This window comes from Octodon degus, unplaced genomic scaffold, assembly GCF_000260255.1.
Source record: "Octodon degus isolate 3935 unplaced genomic scaffold, OctDeg1.0 scaffold00021, whole genome shotgun sequence".
Lineage (NCBI taxonomy): Eukaryota > Metazoa > Chordata > Mammalia > Rodentia > Octodontidae > Octodon > Octodon degus.
The window spans coordinates 1,038,962-1,056,794 of NW_004524597.1; positions in this window are offsets into that span (position 1 = coordinate 1,038,962).

Below are 17,833 nucleotides of genomic sequence, written 5' to 3' on the forward strand. Positions count from 1 at the left end.
CCTGTCCCTGACCCTCCTTCTGGCCTACAGTCTCAACACTGTGAATTCTCTCCATGTCATGTGCCCAAGTGAGTTCTAAGCCATGCCAAAGCCCAGAGAGGGCAGGGAGGGGCACTGTAGTGTCTCGGCTGAGGGCGCTGGCTGTGCTCCCTGGCACCTGCCTGCCCCTGTGCTCCTGCCTATTTGCTGTCCCAGCCTCTTGGGTAACAAGGCTCCAACCTTCTTCAGCTTGGAATGTCCCTTCTTTGCAGGAGCTTGGGGAAGAACCTGGCTTGACATCTGAAGCCAGGACTCTGCCCACTCTCTCAGATGCAAACTATGTTGTCCATGTTGGCCTTAAACTCCTGGACTCAAGTGATTCTCCTGCCTCAGCTTCCTAGGATGCTGGGACTACAGGGGTGTGCCACAGCATGCCGCTGCCTGTGGCCTCAATGTTCTCTCAACTCTGATGGGTCTTTCTACCACCATCCTGAGAAAACACTCTGCTTTGTTTTTCCAAATATTATTATTTATTAAATTAATATGCAAAATTGTATTTATCCCATACAATGTGTTTTGAATTACATGTATTGGAATGATTAAATCTAGCTAATTAACCACACATAGCTACTGTTTCTGTGGTGAACACTATTAGCATTTTTCAAGTGTACAACCTATTGGTATTCATTGAGAACTTTGGCATACAATAGATCTTTTGAACTTATTTCTTCTGTTTATACATATTTATTCTGTGACCCACAGCACCCCAACCACTCTCTCCTCCCATCATTGCTCTGTCATAACCACCACTCCACCCTCTACTTCTAAAACACTTGCTTCTTGGGGGCTCCTTTTGGGTACCTCAGAGTCAACTGTTAAATGTCCTTTGCTGAGGATCCACAAGGGTGACAAAGTGTCACACCCTCAGATGCCACCACACTAAAAGCAGGGTTGAGACAGGCTGGGCCCCTGGGACAGTGCTCACAGTTCTGCCCATTGCAGTGGCAGATGCACACCTGTGACACAGCCACCTCGGAGCCCAGCCAGGCTGAGGCTCTGGGTAGGGTCTTGGCTTTGAATGCCTCACGATCCTGAACAAGCTACCTTTTTTTCTGGTCCTCAGCTTTCCTATTTGTACACCTGGAAGTTGGGACTATGAGAGCTTTTCCTCTTTCACTGCCTTGGGGATTCACCTGGGGGAACTTTCCAACAGCAGTGCCCCGTCTGCATCCTCAGTGGCCTTGGTGGAACCCGTCCAAGGTGTGCCCAGCATGGGTTCATCACCAGGCCTGCCCAGGTGTCAGAGGCAGGCCAGGGTGAGAACAGCAGGAGTGTGAATTCCCCACAGCTGGCGCTCAATCTGGGCTGCTGGTTAGGGTTCCTGGGAGAGTGATTTTGAAATATTCAGCCCAGTCCTTTCTTGGCTAAAGGCTGGGCCCTGGCAGCCACATCTTCAAAAACACCCCAGGTGCTGACAGGTACAGCCAGGCAATTGTAACTCAGACTTCTTGCCTTCTCCCTTCACAGGGGGTGGAATAGGGACAAGAAAGTGTCTATGCTAAGCGTGCTGCTCCAAAAATGGCTTTAAATGGAACTCCTGGAAGCTTGCTAGGGCCAGGGGAGCAGGGCCCCATTGAATCAGCTCTGCACAGGCCCCAAAGGCCCAACTCCTTGGCCGACCAGGAGATCCCATCCAGTGGCCAGCAGGGCTCTGGAACCCAGGCCCCAACCCTTATTTGAAATGTGGCCATAGCTCATTCTGCACCGTTTCCTCCCAAACAAATGGCTTCCCCTCTGAGGAGGTTATCGGTGCACAGCCAGCGAGGGCAGGGCCGGATTTCTGCCCTGGCACTCCCCGGAGGCTGGGAAGGGGGCCAGAGGATGGGGTCCTGGCAGGTCTCCTGCTCCTTGTCCAGCCCAGGGCACTGAGGTCACAGGGAGGTCTCCTGGTTCATTCTTGGAATAATGCAACCTTCAAGAGAAAGCAGCCTGGCGGGTGGTGAGCTGTACGCCATCATCCAGGCTGTCTTGGTCCCTCCCTACTTGCCCTGTGGGGACCCGTGGACATTTCTCACCACATGTACTGTGACTGCCGGGGCCTGGCAAATAACTGATAAGTGCTGGTTGAATGAAGAAAAGAAATCAAGAGAATACTTTAGGTACCGGAATGCAGTCTTCCAGCAATTCTGAATTCAGCGGTAGAAGTAGTCTCGCTTCACAGGGCAAAAATTCCAGGCAGAGAGAAATGAAATAAATGACTATTTCTTGGGCACCCCATGCACAGCCACCTCCCCATGCTGTGTCTGTGGGAACATCAGGTCCAGTGCAGGCCACAAGGCTGTGAAACCAGGAAGAGAAAATCTACTTCCTCACACCATGCCCACGGGAAGTGGAAGGCTGCAGAGGGCACAGGCAGGGCAATAAGGCATTCCTGCAGGAGCCCAAGAAGCAGCTGCAGAGTGGGGTGGCCATCAGAAGGCCTAGAGTCTAGGCCTCACTGCTTCCAGCCCCCCAGCCTATTTTTCCATCTCCAATTGTAAAAGGGAAGGAATGGTCCCAGACATTGCTCCTTATTTGTTTTTATCTTCTTAAATGACAAATGGTGCCACCAACAAATGTCACAGAAATACATGGGGTGCAGAGGGGAAGAACAAACAGTAAGTGAGGCTCAAACAACAGGGAAAGGGATAGGAATCCTGGGAGACCAAGTTGTATGAAGTGGGTAGCTGTGGCTTTTGTCTACCTAACATCCACACAGGGTCTTGCTAGGCTGGCCTTGAACCTGCTTTGTAGCCCAGGCTGGCCTCAAACTCAAAATCCTCTTGCCTCAGCCTCCAGAATGCTGGGATTATAGGTGTGCACCACCATTTGGCCCAACCAATCTCCCTTTCTTTCCAAACCACTCTCTTTTGGGAACCACTCTCTGGCTGTTTGAGGCAGATCCGGGGGAAGGGCTGTCCAGTAAGAGGCGGGGCCTTCCGATGGCTTGAGAAGGGCAGCTGAGCCAGCCCAGACTGTTCAGATCGCCTCTCCAAGCAGATCTGCAGGCTTGGAAAAACAGAAATGCAGGAGAAAGGAGACGCCAGATCCTCTCAAGGCTTGAGAGGCTGTCTAGCTCCCAGGGCTAGGAAGCCTGGGCCGTTCTCCTCAGAGGACTCCCCTAAGGCTCCTGCCCGCTACCTCCCTCTCTGGCTTCTTTCCCCATCGCTCACCACACTGCAGCCACATGGTCACTCCGTATTCCTCCACAGCTAGCTCCTTCTCAGCCCGGGGTATTCTCATGCGCTTCTCCTACACTGGGAACTCAGCCCTTGACCTTTCCTCCTGTGGCAGCTCCTTGCCATTGCAGCCTCCATTGCAGCTGTCCTCAGAGAAGCCTCTGAGCTCCCCTGGAGGAGATGCGAGCCCCTACTGCAGGCCAGTGCCTGCCAGATCCTCCAGCTGCATTTTCTCCAAGAACCATGTCGTGGGTTCTTTTCCTGACTTCTGTATTGACTAAGTTTTGTCTGCCTCTCTTGTTTGACAAAAAAAAGCCCTACTCCAAGAGTCTTGCCTCCTACTGCCTCCTGGGCTAAGCAGAGCCCCTGATACTTGGCTGGCACTACAAATAATGATAATAATTTTTAAAAAATAAAATTCTGAATAAATGAATGAGTGTGACCACAGTGGATGCCCCATCCCAAGAAACCCTGCCAAGAAATAACTCTAAGAGTTATGGCGAGGGAATGGGAATTCTTTGTGCTGTTTGCAAATGGGGAAACTGAGGCCAGATCAGAACTCACTGGGCCTGGTCTTCTGTTCCTACATCTCCAACCCCAGTCTAAGCACAAACTTTTGGGCTTTGAAGTCCCAAGGGCAGGGGACTGCACTGCTTCACCTTCCCCTGTCCCTTCTAAGCTCTCAGGGAAGAGGCTGAGTCTCTCTGCTGTGGGACACACAAAGCACTCTCACATGTGGACTGAGGCCCTTTGCATACCTGGACCCCATGCACCTGGGAGGGGAGGCGGAGCGGGAGTGGCAGCCAGGACAGGGGGCAGACGAGCTGGGTCATGCCATGTGCACCCATCCAAATGGATCTAGCTGGCATGTGGGTGGTGTGCCCCAACTGGTTGGGTGAGTGTGGGTGTGGGGTGGCAAGGCTGCCAGCCTGAGAGCAGCAGCACCCCCACTCTAGAGATGGGAGGCCTCCTAGGGTGGCACCTGGTCTCTTGCCCTACCTGCAGCCCTTTCCATCTGTGATTCGGGGCTTGGGATCATCACCCCGAGAGATCCACAGGTCCCAGACATCCTTCCAGAGCACAATGTCACTGAGCAGGGCTTCCTGAGGGTCTCACCCTTTGTGGTAGAGGGGACAGAGGAAAGGTGGTGGCCAGGACCTGGAGCTTGGCCCACAGAAGTGAACTGAAAAGCCACTGGGGAGGGCAACAGAGCCGGTGTGGTCTCTAGGAAGGCAGAACTTTGCAGGCTGGCTTTTGCTACCTGCTTACGTGGCCTTGGTGCCTCATCTGTAACATGAAGTCATGGCATCTACTTCCGAGCATCGTGAGAATGAAATAAACTAGCAACAATTTGGCTTGCTTGGACCAGGTTGAGTGAAGAGGAATTGTCTTATACTGCATGTAAAATATACCATATAGTCCATGTATATAAAAGGTAAAAACACTTCTTCTTTTTTTTTTTTTTTTTTTTTTTTTTTTTTTTTTTGTATTTTTAGGGAAGAGTTTATAGGGTGTTCAGGGTCTCACTACTAGATTGGACTTGTTGTGATTCTCCTGCTTACAGCCTCCCAAGAGCTAGGATTACAAGTGAGCCCCACCATGCCCAGTATCAATTGCCATCTCAGGGCTACCTGTGGCAGGGCCAGCTCGGCAGGCCCAGGGATCAAACCCCTAACCCCTGTGACTGCTTGCAGGCGCTTTAATCTGCTGAGCTGTTTGGCCAGCCCTAGTAAAAATACTTTCAAGAATATTTTCTGATAGCATTTAGTAAGTGCTCTATAAAATTAGCATAAGAAGGAGGAGCTTAAGAGGAACAAGCAAGGGCAGTCTTCTGCCCAGAACCTTTGTCTCTCAGCTCCCCTTTGGGCCCTTCCAGTGCTGTAGTTCTGTGGTTGGTAATAGTCCCAGCTAGTGTGTTGAGACTGACTTTTGTAGTTAATGGGATGTAGTGGACTGACAACCTGTGGTCAACTGGTAATGCCTAGCTGGACTGAACCGGTGTGGTGCTGGATGTGGCACCACAAGGCCCACTTGAGTTCTGTTGCCAACAGCATAAAAAAAGGACTGGATTGGAAGCTCCTATTAGGGAGCCGCAGATTCTCCTGGAGCTGTCAGTTCTCCTGAGGAGCTTGTCATGATAACTTTCCTGATGAACTCGACTGTTCTCATTGTCAAAGGAGCTTGGGACCTTGTTGTCACTAGCAATGGCTGTGGTTCACTTTTGGGGAGCTCTGGTCCTTACTTGAGCATTAATTCCTAGCTCTGGAGAGGAAGATGGCACACTGCTCAGTGTCCTGGAGAAGCATGTCACACTGGCTTTCCTGCTATCCACTTGGCTTTCTCATTGGAGGAGCTCGGGACCTCACTGTCACTAAGGATGGTTTAGTGGTGGTCCTTTTCTGGGGAACTGTGGTCTTTGCTTTGAATGTTTTTCCTGGCTCCAGTGTAGCTCCCTCAGCCTTCGGGCACAGATATTTCATCTCACTGGCACAGACTTTCTAACTTCCACCTCTGACCTTTGGGCTTTCCCAGCAAGGATCTGTAAAGTGGGCCTGCATGTGACATTGTCGTGGGCTCTAGACCTCCAGCTGGACTCATGCAAAACATTGCCATCAGATCCACGCCCTCATCCAGATTCTTTGGGTCTTCAGTGTGTGGACAGATCTCCCGCACTCTCTTGTGTATGACTCTTTGGGTGACTATTATAAAATAATCTTATAATTATGTGCCCTGTATATCATTTTTCCCCTGTGAACCCCAAGCTACAACATGGGATATGACTTACAATGACTTAATGGGGTCCCCATCTAGGAGCATTGACATGTAAGCAATGACAGTTTGAGAAGCTAAGGCATGTTTTTGTAGAGCCTGCGGTGGAGGTGGGGATATGGTAGAGGAAGAGGATTGGGGCTCCAGGGTGCTTCCTGGCCCTCCCATGACCCCTGACTGCATTCCATCCATCCCTGGGTGTGTCAGATGGATGACACTGGACAAAACTGGGAGAGAAAAGATGGAAACTAAAGAAACTTAACACATTTCCACGGGGGCAGGGTCAATCAATGCCTGGGAGTTGTGTGAGGAAAGAGGCCCCAAACTCCTCTCCATTCCACTGGTCACCATTCTGGATCCCCTAGAATTATTCTAGAACAAGATTTCAGAATTGAATCCTCTCAGCATCACAGTCACTGTCTTTTCAGAAACTTCTACTACATTATTATCTTAGAGGTTCCTCCACTGTGGCATGCAGGTCCAACTTGATCCCAGGCCTGGTTTTGCCAATAAAGTTTTATTGGGACATGGCCATACCCAGTCACTTAAAATCAGGCATACCACTTAAAATCTGAGCTATCTGATCCAGAAAATTAAGAGTATTTTTTCCCTGGCACTTTACAAAAAGTTATCCAGCCCATAACTTGGCTTCATTAAAAAAAAAATTACCTATGTTTTAATTTATTTTAATGTGATTTTTTCTTTTCTTTTTCTTGGGATGAGAGGAGTAGGACACAGCGCCTCACCCATGCTGAGAGTATGATCTGCCTTTAAGCTATATTACTGGTCCCCGATGACTATATCAGTGCCATATTTAGAAAATCAGAATCTCCAGCTTGAATGGAAGGAAACTACAAAAATAAACAAAGCAAAACACAGTGTATTACTTCCATTTATGTGTTTTTGCCTGACCAAGTACCATAGCAGGTCAAGGTCCATGTAAAACCTGAGTACATTTTTTTAAGAGGAGATATTCTTTCATTCATTCAATATATATTTATTGAGCACCTACTGTATGCATACCCCAAGATCTGATTTACACCTTGTGTTCTGCACAACATTTTATTTGACATCAGGGAGATGGCTCAGCAGAATAAGCGCTTCCCTGGCAAGCTTAAGGGCCTGAGTTCAATCCCCAGTTCTGCAAAAAAAAAAAAAAAAAAAAAAAAAAAAAAAATTTATTTGACAAACAAGAAAAATTATTCCACTGGTTTAAAAAAAAAAAATGAAGCAGGATAAAGGGCAGGGTCCTGGCCCAGGAACAGAAGTTCTTGGTTTTTATCCTCTGTGGATCCTTGACCTCACATGTGACGTTAAGCAGGTTAGGTCCCCTCTCTGAGCCTGAGCCTTCCATGTTAGTGTTTTTCCAACCTGCCAGGTCACAGAGTCACCTGAGGCTCCATCCCTCCCTTCTAACAATGATAACTTCCAGGGATCTTCCTTGGACGCTGTGACTCAGTGTGTGTGAGACCTGGGCCCAGGAATGTGCTGTGTAACAAGCAGCCCCTCCTCCCTCCACCGGTGATCCCTTTTATCTCTGTGAACTTCTGTGACTCTGTGACCTTTTCTCCCACCTCTCCAGCTTCCCAGATTTCCTTTGGCTCCAAGTACCACCTCCCTGCTCTGAGCAGGAGAATTTGGAATGAATATGGTGACACAGGACTGGGCTTGGGAGATGACCTCATAGATGCTGTGCCCTGCCTTCAGAACTGGAAGGTTGGAGAGGTCACCTGGACCTTCAGGGAGGAAAACATTTAGCTGCCATTTCAGGCAGTACAAGACAGAACATCTTCATTTTTAGCCTAAGGCTTATCTGTCAATTTTCTGGAATAATTACTTCCATGCCATATGACAAGCATCTAAACCTGGCATGGTGGCACACACCTGTAATCCCAACACTCTGTGAGGCTGAGGCAGGAGAATTGAAAGTTTAAGGCCAGCCTGAGCAACAGAGTAAGACCCTGTCTCAAAATATAAAAAGGATGGTTCAATTCCCAATACCACACCCCCCACACACACACACAGAGTGCTAGTGTCCAATAAACTTTGATAATCCTGGGACAAGGAGAAGGTCTGGGGAGACAGATGCCTCAGTGTTTGCTGAACAAGAATAACAGAGTGTCAATCCCATGATGCAGAAGGGAAAGGAGAAGCAGACTGATACCCCGTGAAGGCCAGTGTCATCTTCTCCAGGAAGCTACGACCTGAGCTTCCCATTTCAGATTCTAGTTCGCTCTGTGATCTTGCCCATCCTAGAATCTGATTCCTTCCTCTGGGAGCACCCATCTTCCGAGCTAAGAAGATATCTCTGGGATGCCTTTCCGGCTAGCCCACGTCTTTTCCCTGCTTTTAACTTGAACTATCTGCCTGCCTACAAAGCCAAGGTTGTTTGTCTTGTGATATTTGTATACCATTATCACTCATCTTCTTTAGCTTCCTAAATAGCACTTGTCACACTTGTAATTGTGTGTGTATTTGTTTGCTTATTTGTGTCACGATGCCCTCACCAGATTGTCCTCCCACTGGATGACGGCCCGTGACATTTTCCTTCACCACTCTGCCCCCAGCTTCAGTATAATGCTAGGTCCCTGCAGTGGGGTAGGAAGTTGGAAGAACCTTCAATAAATAGTTATTGGACACAGGGATAAGTACAATAAGGTTTCTCACACTTTGATGCATATGTGAGTCGCCTGGAGATTTGGTTAAATACAGGTTCTTATTCAACAAATATGGGTGAGGCCTGAGGAACTGCATTTCTCACAACTTCCAGCAGCATGTCCTCGATGAAGCTTGTCCTCATCTGTCATCCGTCCTACCTCCCGTTGTCTTCTTCCCCATTGTCCAGTGCCTTTGGAGGGGCTCCAGTCTTCATAAGTGAGAAAGTGGCTACTGAAACCAAGAAAAAGACCACAAAGGAGCAAGAGAAACTGTAAAGAACAAAGAATGAAAGAGGCTCAGAGGCTCAGGTGGGAGTAACGCCAGCCTTTCAGAGCCTCACATCCCTCCATGACCCACTTTGGTTCTGGAGGCTGAACAAAGATGACCTCAGCCTGCCTGCCCAGCTCTCTCTCACTGGGGCAATGGTTGTTCCAGGGCTGGAAGCATCAGCTTGTAGCAGCTCACTTTCATTCTCAGTGCCAAGCTCATCGTGGCTATCTCAGCAGTTTATTCAGTTGGCCTGGCCATTCCACTGATGTGTGCCTTTTTTTTTTTTCTGGAACCGGGGATTGAACTCAGGCCCTCACACTTGCCAGGCAAGCACTTATTCTACTGAGCCATCTCCCCAGCCCCTGATGTGTGCCTCTCACTGTGTGGTTGGCAACACCGCTCCTCATCTCCACCCAGGGACTCACAAAGTCCTCTAGCAGTGCAGAGATGCCACCGAAGGTCGAGGTAGCTTAACTGAGCTGGCAGTGCTCTCCTATGGCCCCCCTCTGTGGGAACCGAGGGTGACCATCCATCAGCCAAGAAAGTCTTAATAGGATGCCATTTCACCATCGAGCCTAGGAGGGTAAGAAATCTAATGTTAAATTTGATGCTCAATCACCATAACTGTATTTTCTGGAAACAGTATTTCTCAAAACATAGTCTAGGATGGGGACATAACTCAGTGGCACAGCATCTGCCTGGCAAGCGTGAGGTCCTGAATTTGATTCCTGACACCAAAAAATCACCACCACCACCACCAACAACAACAACAACAATAAAAGGTAGTCTATTTATCACCAGCATCAGTATCATTTTGCAGGGGAGGAAGGACTGTTACATATGCAAATCTGGATTCACCTACAGTTCTAGCACCTTTGGAAGTGAGCTCTATTAAATTTGCATGGCTAATAGGTGCCCCAGGTGACTCATAGTCACTTTTATAGGTGGATACAGCTCATATATTTGCTTCCTCCTCTGTCTACACAGTTTTTATTTCCTTTTGTGTCAGCTCTATTGTGCCAGCCTCTTTGATACTAAGCTGCTTTAAGCTTTCTTTTGGAAGCCAGATAAGTAAATACAGGAGGCTTCACACATGACCAGGTGTCCTAGGGAACCACCCTGCCCCCGAGTTGCTCTTCCTGGCAACCAACCTACCATCAAAGTGCAGGCCTGCAAGTCCATCCTTATCATCTAAACCGAGCCATTGGCTCTCAGAGTCCAGCCTGTGCCTTCCACCAGCATCCAAGAAGCACTGGCACCATAAATACTCCAATGGACCAAGCCAGATCCTCCACACATGGCTCCGGGAGAAGGGCTCCTTCCATCACACACCCTCCGGACAATGTGACTTTCTCAGATGTCTCCCCTTAGAGAGCTCTGAGTCTCTGCAGTCTTGGGTATTCTTCTCACAGACCCAGCATCATTCTAAAGTGAGAGTACAATGGTAGATTTGGAGTTACCATCATTCCACATCTCCTAGTTTTTCCCTCTGAGCCTCCTTTTGGCCCCTGATGCTCTGCACTGAGATCTGACCACAGTGATACTCTGAATTAAATCTTCAACAAAGCTTCCTCAACCCTAGAACAAAACCACCACTTCCTTAGCTTGACCATCCTCCCCCCTTATTACAGACCCACAGACCACAGGCTCCTTTTCTTCTGTGGCATGCTGTCTTAAAAAGGATGTCCACATTTAGTTGATGTATTTTTAATTCATTATAGTATAGCATATCCCATTTCCCCAGGACAGTTTCATGTGTGCTTACTATCTCATTGCAATTATGCATAGCACCCCTCTTGCAGAAGAGTCCAACTTTAGGTGATCAACGAAGTGGCCATCCTAATGGTAGTCTACCCTACTTGCCTCTGAAAGTGAGAGCAGAAGGTGGGTTTTCTTTTGATAGTGTATTCCTAGTGCCTAGCTCAGTGCCAGGAAAAAGGTGCTCAGTAAAAAGGTCCTCCAGAGAACACAATGAAACCTAGCTGCTCTTTTATGAACTAGCCTTGGAGGCTACATATTCACCTCTACTATATTCTATTGGTTGATCACACATTAATCAATGACACTAAACCTCACACTAGGCTGAGTATTAAAGAACATGTAGCATGCTCTGATACCACCATCTCTAAGAATTTGCATTTCATCCATTCATTCATTCATCCATCAAATATCCATTGACTCCAGTGCCCCTGACTTTTCTTACATAGTGCATACATAGCAAAAGGGCTGCTAGTCAAGATGTGGGTGAGGGGTGAAATCCAGCCTACAGACTTTCACCAACCCATGTGGCTGGCTTGGGTTGTATCTCCTGGGAGAAAGGGATAGTTTTTCTCTTTGTTAAAGATGTTAACTATTTTTCAATCCACAGGTTTGAGAGGATACCATTTTCTAAATCATTGGCTCTGAGAGAAATGAGTCCTTTTCTTAATTTTTAAAGATACTATGGGCTGAGGATTTGGCTCAGTGGTAGAATGCTTGCCTAGCAAGCTGGAAGTCCTAGGTTCAGTCCTTGGCACCAAAAACAAAAACAAAAATAAAAATAAAGACGCCGTGAAGACTAGCTGAAGTGATACTAGGTCATCCACTGTTGTGTCAGTAAAACAAGCAGTGAGTTATCAAATGATGAATGGGTAACAATGGGACGCTACTCTGCCACAAAGAAGGATAAACTTGAGATATTTCTAGGTAAATGGATACAACTTGAGACCATACTCTTAAGTAAAATAAATCAGACACACGTGTTCAAATATCACATGGTTTCTCTGGTGTGAGAAAACAAAAGTATAAATAAGGACTAAAACATAAAATAGATATCGTGAAATACAAAGAAACTGTTCAAATGGGAAGGGGAACTAGGATGGAGGAGGGGGAAAGAAAGAAGAGAAAAGGAAAAAAGAGAATAAAAAGTCAAGGCAAAGTTTTTGTAAATAAGGAGGGGAAGACGGATTGAAGGGAAGGGATGGAAAGGAGTGAAAAAGAAGAATCAAAATACATCATGTATAGGGCTGGGGAGATAGCTCAGTGGCATAAATGCCTGCCTGGCAAGCAAGCACAAGGTCCCAAGTTCGATTCCCAGTACTGCAAAAATAAATAAACAAGCAAACAAATAAATAATAAAAATTGAGTAAAGATATATCATGTACTGATGCAAATTCCCTATGATGAGTGTGATCCTTATGTATATCTAACGTGGACCAATAAAATTATTTAAAGAGAACAAAAAAGCCAGAGTGAGATAGACAAGGCCTCTAGTCTTAGGATGCTTGTGTTCTACTGAGAAATGGAGACAATGTTTAAGATAGTATAACATAAAAATATATTTACAAGATCATTTCTAATTATTATTATTATTCTTTTTTAAAAAATAAAAAAATTAAAAGTATATATTTGCAGCCAGATGTAGTGGCTTGTGCCTATAATCCCAGTACTCTGGGAGGCTGAGGTAGGAAGATTACAAGTTCAAGCCCACCCTGAGAAATTTAATGCCTTAGCTAAACCTTGTATTAAAAATAAAAAAGGGGGGCTGGGGGATGGTTCAGTAGAATAAGTGCTTCCCTGGCAAGCGCAAGGGCCTGAGTTCAATCCTCGGTTCTACCAAAAAATAAATAGATAGATAGATAGATAGATAGATAGATAGATAGATAGATAAAATAAAAAAGGGCTGTGGATGTAGCTTAGTGAAAATGCTATGAGTTTAGTTCCCAGTACTGGAAAAAAATTTTTTTTCTAGGTCCCTTCCTTGACTTTTTTAAAAATTGGTTTTATTTTATTTTAAAGAGTAAAAACAAAAACAAAAGCAAAAACAACTAGCAAAAGCAAAGACAGAAACAGAGCAACACTATACAGATTTTCTAAACAAGAACAGCAATAATATCATTTACCAACATTTTTTTCTTTCTTTCTTTCTTTTTCTTTTTTTATTGTACTGGAGATTAAACTCAGGCGCTTGCCAGTCAGGCACCTATTCTACTGAGCTATCTCGCAGGTACTCATAATATCATTTACCAACTTTCTTTTTTTTTTACATTGACTTTTGAACTGTGGGGCTTTCTTTACATGGGATGGGAGGGCATCTCCCCTTGGAAATGAGAGAGCTCCTTCCTTCTCTATATCCAAAGAGTCCTAAGGACTGTGAATCCACCCTGAATCTTTTTTTTTTTTTTTTCTTTTTGTATTTTAGGGAAGATTCTACAAGGTGTTCAGGATCTCACTACTAGATTGGACTCAGTGATCCGCCTGTTTACAGCCTCCCAAGAGCTGGGATTATAGGCTCATGCCACCACGCCCAGTCTCTGTTGCTGTCTCAGTGTGCCCCAAGGGCAGGACCAGCATGGCAGGCCAGAGGATCCAACCCTGGCCTCTGTGACAGCCTGAGTCTTAAAGCTGGGTTTACCTGACTAGCCCAGCGGTCAGTCATCTGAGGGGGTTATTTTCATGGTTTTATTGCATAAGAGACAACTTTGGTATCTTTTTACATTACAAAAAGATACCAAATAATCTTGAAAAGAAAAAGAAAACATGTCAGCATCAAGCAGATAACAAGTAATATTGATCAGTGTCTGTTAGTAAGTTCCACAAGATCAAGAGATTTGGGGACACATTTGTTCATCACTGTAACTCCAATGCCTCAATGTCATGCACACAGGTACATGTTAAGTAAATGATTTAGAAAAATAGTTCCTTGAGCAACTATTTGGCAGAAGGGAAAGAAGGGGAGGATTTTGTTTTGAAAAATTAAAAATACTTTTAAGAGTACCAGAGATGATCTCATAGACCTTGGGAAGAGGATTGGTGATCGTACCTGGGGTCCCAGGAATAGTAGGAGGGCTCACCCCTGGAACATAATTAACAACAAGCACTTATTTTTTGATTCCCCTCTTCAGAACATTCTAGTGCCAAACTATTTGGTTCTTTTCAGAGGATGGGATGAAAGAGCTGTTTTCAAATTTCCTTGCCGTGTTGGGGGACACCGGGGTACTCTCCCCTGTAAGCCACTGTGGGGTTCAGCTGTTAGGGTAATGGTGACACTGGTTGTGGAGAATACCCCCCACTTTCTGATGCACTTTGTCTTTAAGGGAAGATCTGAAATACTGACCCAAAGTACCAATGGTCTGTAGAACTGGGAGCCAGGTGTTTGGGGTCCACAATGCCAAATATCTCTGCAACAGGAAGGCCCCATTCATATCCCTTCTGTTTCTTCTAGTCACATAGCACATTTGCATTCATCACATGGTTGGCTTTAGAAGACCAGAGAAAGCCCTATATATTTGTGGCTGTTTCTCGAGCGGTTTAGAAGTTCTGCGATCGTTGGCTTTGGTAATTTGTCAGACCTTGCTGTCATAAGTCAAGTGGTCAATATTTGCATTGTTAATTCATTTTCAAAAATTTGGGGGTTGAATTTCTAAGCTTTATGGAAAGCTTAGAAAGCCAGCTGGGCAAAACTGAGCCCCCAAACCCGGTCTCACTGCAGCGTTATCTCCCCAACACTCAGCGGCTCTAGAACCTCTCCAGCTGCACAGTTCTTCAAGTCCAGAGTGCTGTGTTCCAAAGGGGCCACGTGAAGACAGGTCTGGTAGGAAGAACACCCCAGACAAATATTTCTGCACACAGAAAGTGCAAGAAGCTGGGGCCATGGAGCGTGGCCCCTGGAGGGCAGAACCAGGTGAGAAAAGACGTGTACTGATAATTTATGTTCTATTTGCAGGAAGTTTCAAGACAGCAAATCATAGGCATTTTGTCCTCTCTGTCAGAGATGAAAAGGAGGCCAGTCAAATCCTCAAGTTGTGACTCCACTCATGGAGAGAAGGTATGAGGCCTAGAATACAAAGCCCAGAGTTGAAGCACACCGAGATTTGTCTCTCTGCTAGAAATCTCGATCCTGCCTCCGGTACAGTCTGTGGAGGTGGGTGATGAGGAAATGATTTCAAGAAGGCATATTTCTCAGATCCTGTTCAGACAAGTTCAGAGTTCCCACGTGTTCAAACAGTCGGGGCAAGGGAGCTGTCTGACCTCCCTCTTATAGCCAGTTAGCTGCCAGTCAAGCTGTACCAAGAAGTCCTGGTGGTAGAGGGGTAGTTTGGACCCAATAATAGGTTTCCAGTAGCTTTCACACTTGGAGTTTTCCTTGGATTCTTCCAAGAGACATTGTTACCTTCAAGGACCTTGAAGGTGTTTATTAGGTTCTTATGCCCCAAAGCATTGAAAGCTTTAAGCCCAGCTCAGTATTGGCTCATGGAGGACAAAGCACTGTGCTAAGGGAACATGGCCAGTGGGGGATTCCTGCTGCTTGGCCTTATGATTTGCTTCGCTAATGAAATGTGAGCACACAGAAGCTTTTAATAGCCCCCTTCTTCCCTGAGACCAGGAAATTCCAGAGAGAGCCTGTTCCTTCAGCCTGTGTCCTGCAGATGACACAGATCCATACTCCCAGTCAACCCATAATGGACATATTATATGTGCAAGATACAACCGCCCTTGTCCGCCCCTGAGATTTGGGGGTCACTGGCTATCACAGCACAACCTAGCCCATCCTGCCAGGTACACAAGTTACAACTAGAGCCTAGTCTCCCAAATCTGAGTCATCAGGTTAATTCTATTCTTAGTTTGCATGTTAGTTATCTACTGCTGCATAACTAATTACCCCACAATTTAGCAGCTTAAAGCAACATACGTTTATTATCTCAGTTTCTGTGTTTCAGGAGTCTGGGCATGGCTTAGCTGGGTCTTGTGCCTTAGGGTTTCTCACAAGACTCCAATCTGAGTGTCAGTCATAGCTGGGATCTCATCTAGATTGCAGTGGGGGAAGGACAGACTTTCAAGTTCACCTGGGGTTGGCAGCATTCTCATTCTGGTCCTTGGGAGCTGATGGGTGGAAGACCTCAGGTCCTGGCCAGCTGTTGGCTGGAGCATTCCTGGATTCTGTACCATGTGGATTACTTAATGGGCACACCCAGGTGGCAGTGGAGACAGTCTGCTAGGGAGACAGATGTTATTGTTTTGGAACCTAGTCATACAAGTGCCATCCCATTACTGTTAGTCTATTCATTAGAAGCAAGTCATGTTCAACCCACTCTCAGGGAAAGAGATTTCACAAAAAGAGCAGGGGGACGGTAAGTCTTCACCAAATTGTTTTCAAAGGAAATAGCCATTGAATGGAGGTTACTAAAAAATCTGTGCAGATTCAACTAACCCTTATCCTCTTCCCTGGCCTTCCATACCTTGGACTGTGATGTCTCCATACAAGGTCATCTTTTGTCAACCAGCTATTGTTGCATAACCAACCTCCCTGAAGTCTCAGGGGCTTGCAATAATACATATGCATTTCTCATTCGCCTTTTGGGAGCTTGGCTGAAGCAACTCTGTGTCCCCAACATGAGTTCTGCAGGTCACCAGGATAGCTTTTTTCCGACCTGACATGTATTCTGCTCATGGACATGAGTGTGCAAGAGGATAATCTACCATCCAAATACTGTTTGCTCCAGTCTTTGCAAAAATCATGTCTGTTCATTTCTCAGTGGCTGAGGCAAGTCACATAATCCAGGTCAAGAAGGGATGGGGAATAGCCATGGGTCTATGGCTAAATGGGGTGCATACTATTACTACTACAAGAAGTAAAGTTTTGAGGCCCAGAACTCCACAGAATGCACCTGAAACCCTCTGCACCACCACTTTGTTGAGTTTTCAAACCCAATATTGACACATCAGAAACAGGGATATAAGCCAGGTGTTCAGCAGGCTTCTGCTTCCAGTGTCACAAGAGAGAGAGTTAGAAAGAAAACTAGGATCAGTGTACTTGGAAGTAAATGGGACAGGTAGGTGGGACACCAGGGAGGATTTGAAACAGGAGAGGAACAATAGGTCCTTCCTTTGTCTGGGTTCTGGAAGGGCATTTGGAGTCAGAACAGGTTTCTTCCAGTGCAGGACACACCCACAGCAGGAGTCCCAGGAAATAAAGCAGGGAGGGGGCATTGCGGGACTTTGAATCTGAGTTAGACCTTGAACCTCTTCTGTCCAGTAATTGTGCAATGGTTCCAATAACCCAAGAAAGACTCCTCTATGCTAGCAAGCTGTAACACTTTGTTGATCTCCCAACAGTGTCAAGCTGCAGTGTACTAACAACGTTTTATTTTGGCAGTGTTTAGATTTGTAAAGTTTGTCTTCTATATCTGGTGGATGTCACTAGTTTCCTGTTTACTTTGGTGATACAACGCTTCCTTTTCAATAAATACATTAAAATAAACAGTCAATTTCATGAAAAGTATCCAGCACACACTATTGCAGGTGGTAGGTGGATACGGCAGAACGCCAGTCTGAGTGTGGCATTTGGTAAGTAGTGATAAGAGTAGAAAGAGGAAAAAAGAGGAGAAAGGGACTTTGATGCAGTCAGTCTGGGTTCAAATCCACTTGCTCTTTTAGGAGGCAGTGCTAGGGATTCAACTCAGGGTCTTTGCACTGAGCTATACCCCCAATACTTAATTTGTTTTGAGAGAGAAGATCTCACCAAGTTGCTGGATTGCCCAGGTTGGGCTTGAACCTGTGGTCCTCGTGCCTCAGCTTCCCACAGTGCTGAGGTTGCAGGTGTGAGCCACTACTCCAGATGGCAGGTTACTTCTATAGCTTCTCTCAGCCCTAGTTTCTTCCTGGATCACAGAAGAGTAGCTTTATTTGTAGGCTGTTCTTACACTGCAGGTAATGTTGGCAAAATAAATGGCCAAAGCAAATGGCAGAGACTCATTGGTTCGATCTCCCACCTTGCCTTTCTTTCCAAGAGAGAGACCTTTGTTTTCCAGGGGGCTGTGGTCAATGCAGGCACTATGGCCAATGCAGGCCTTGGCTCAAGTGAACACCTTCCTGTCCCCTCTCCAACCAAAGAATCTCATGCTCTTGCAGGGAATCTTCTCAGCTGCATGATTAAAAGACACCTGCAAAGTTAGACTTTA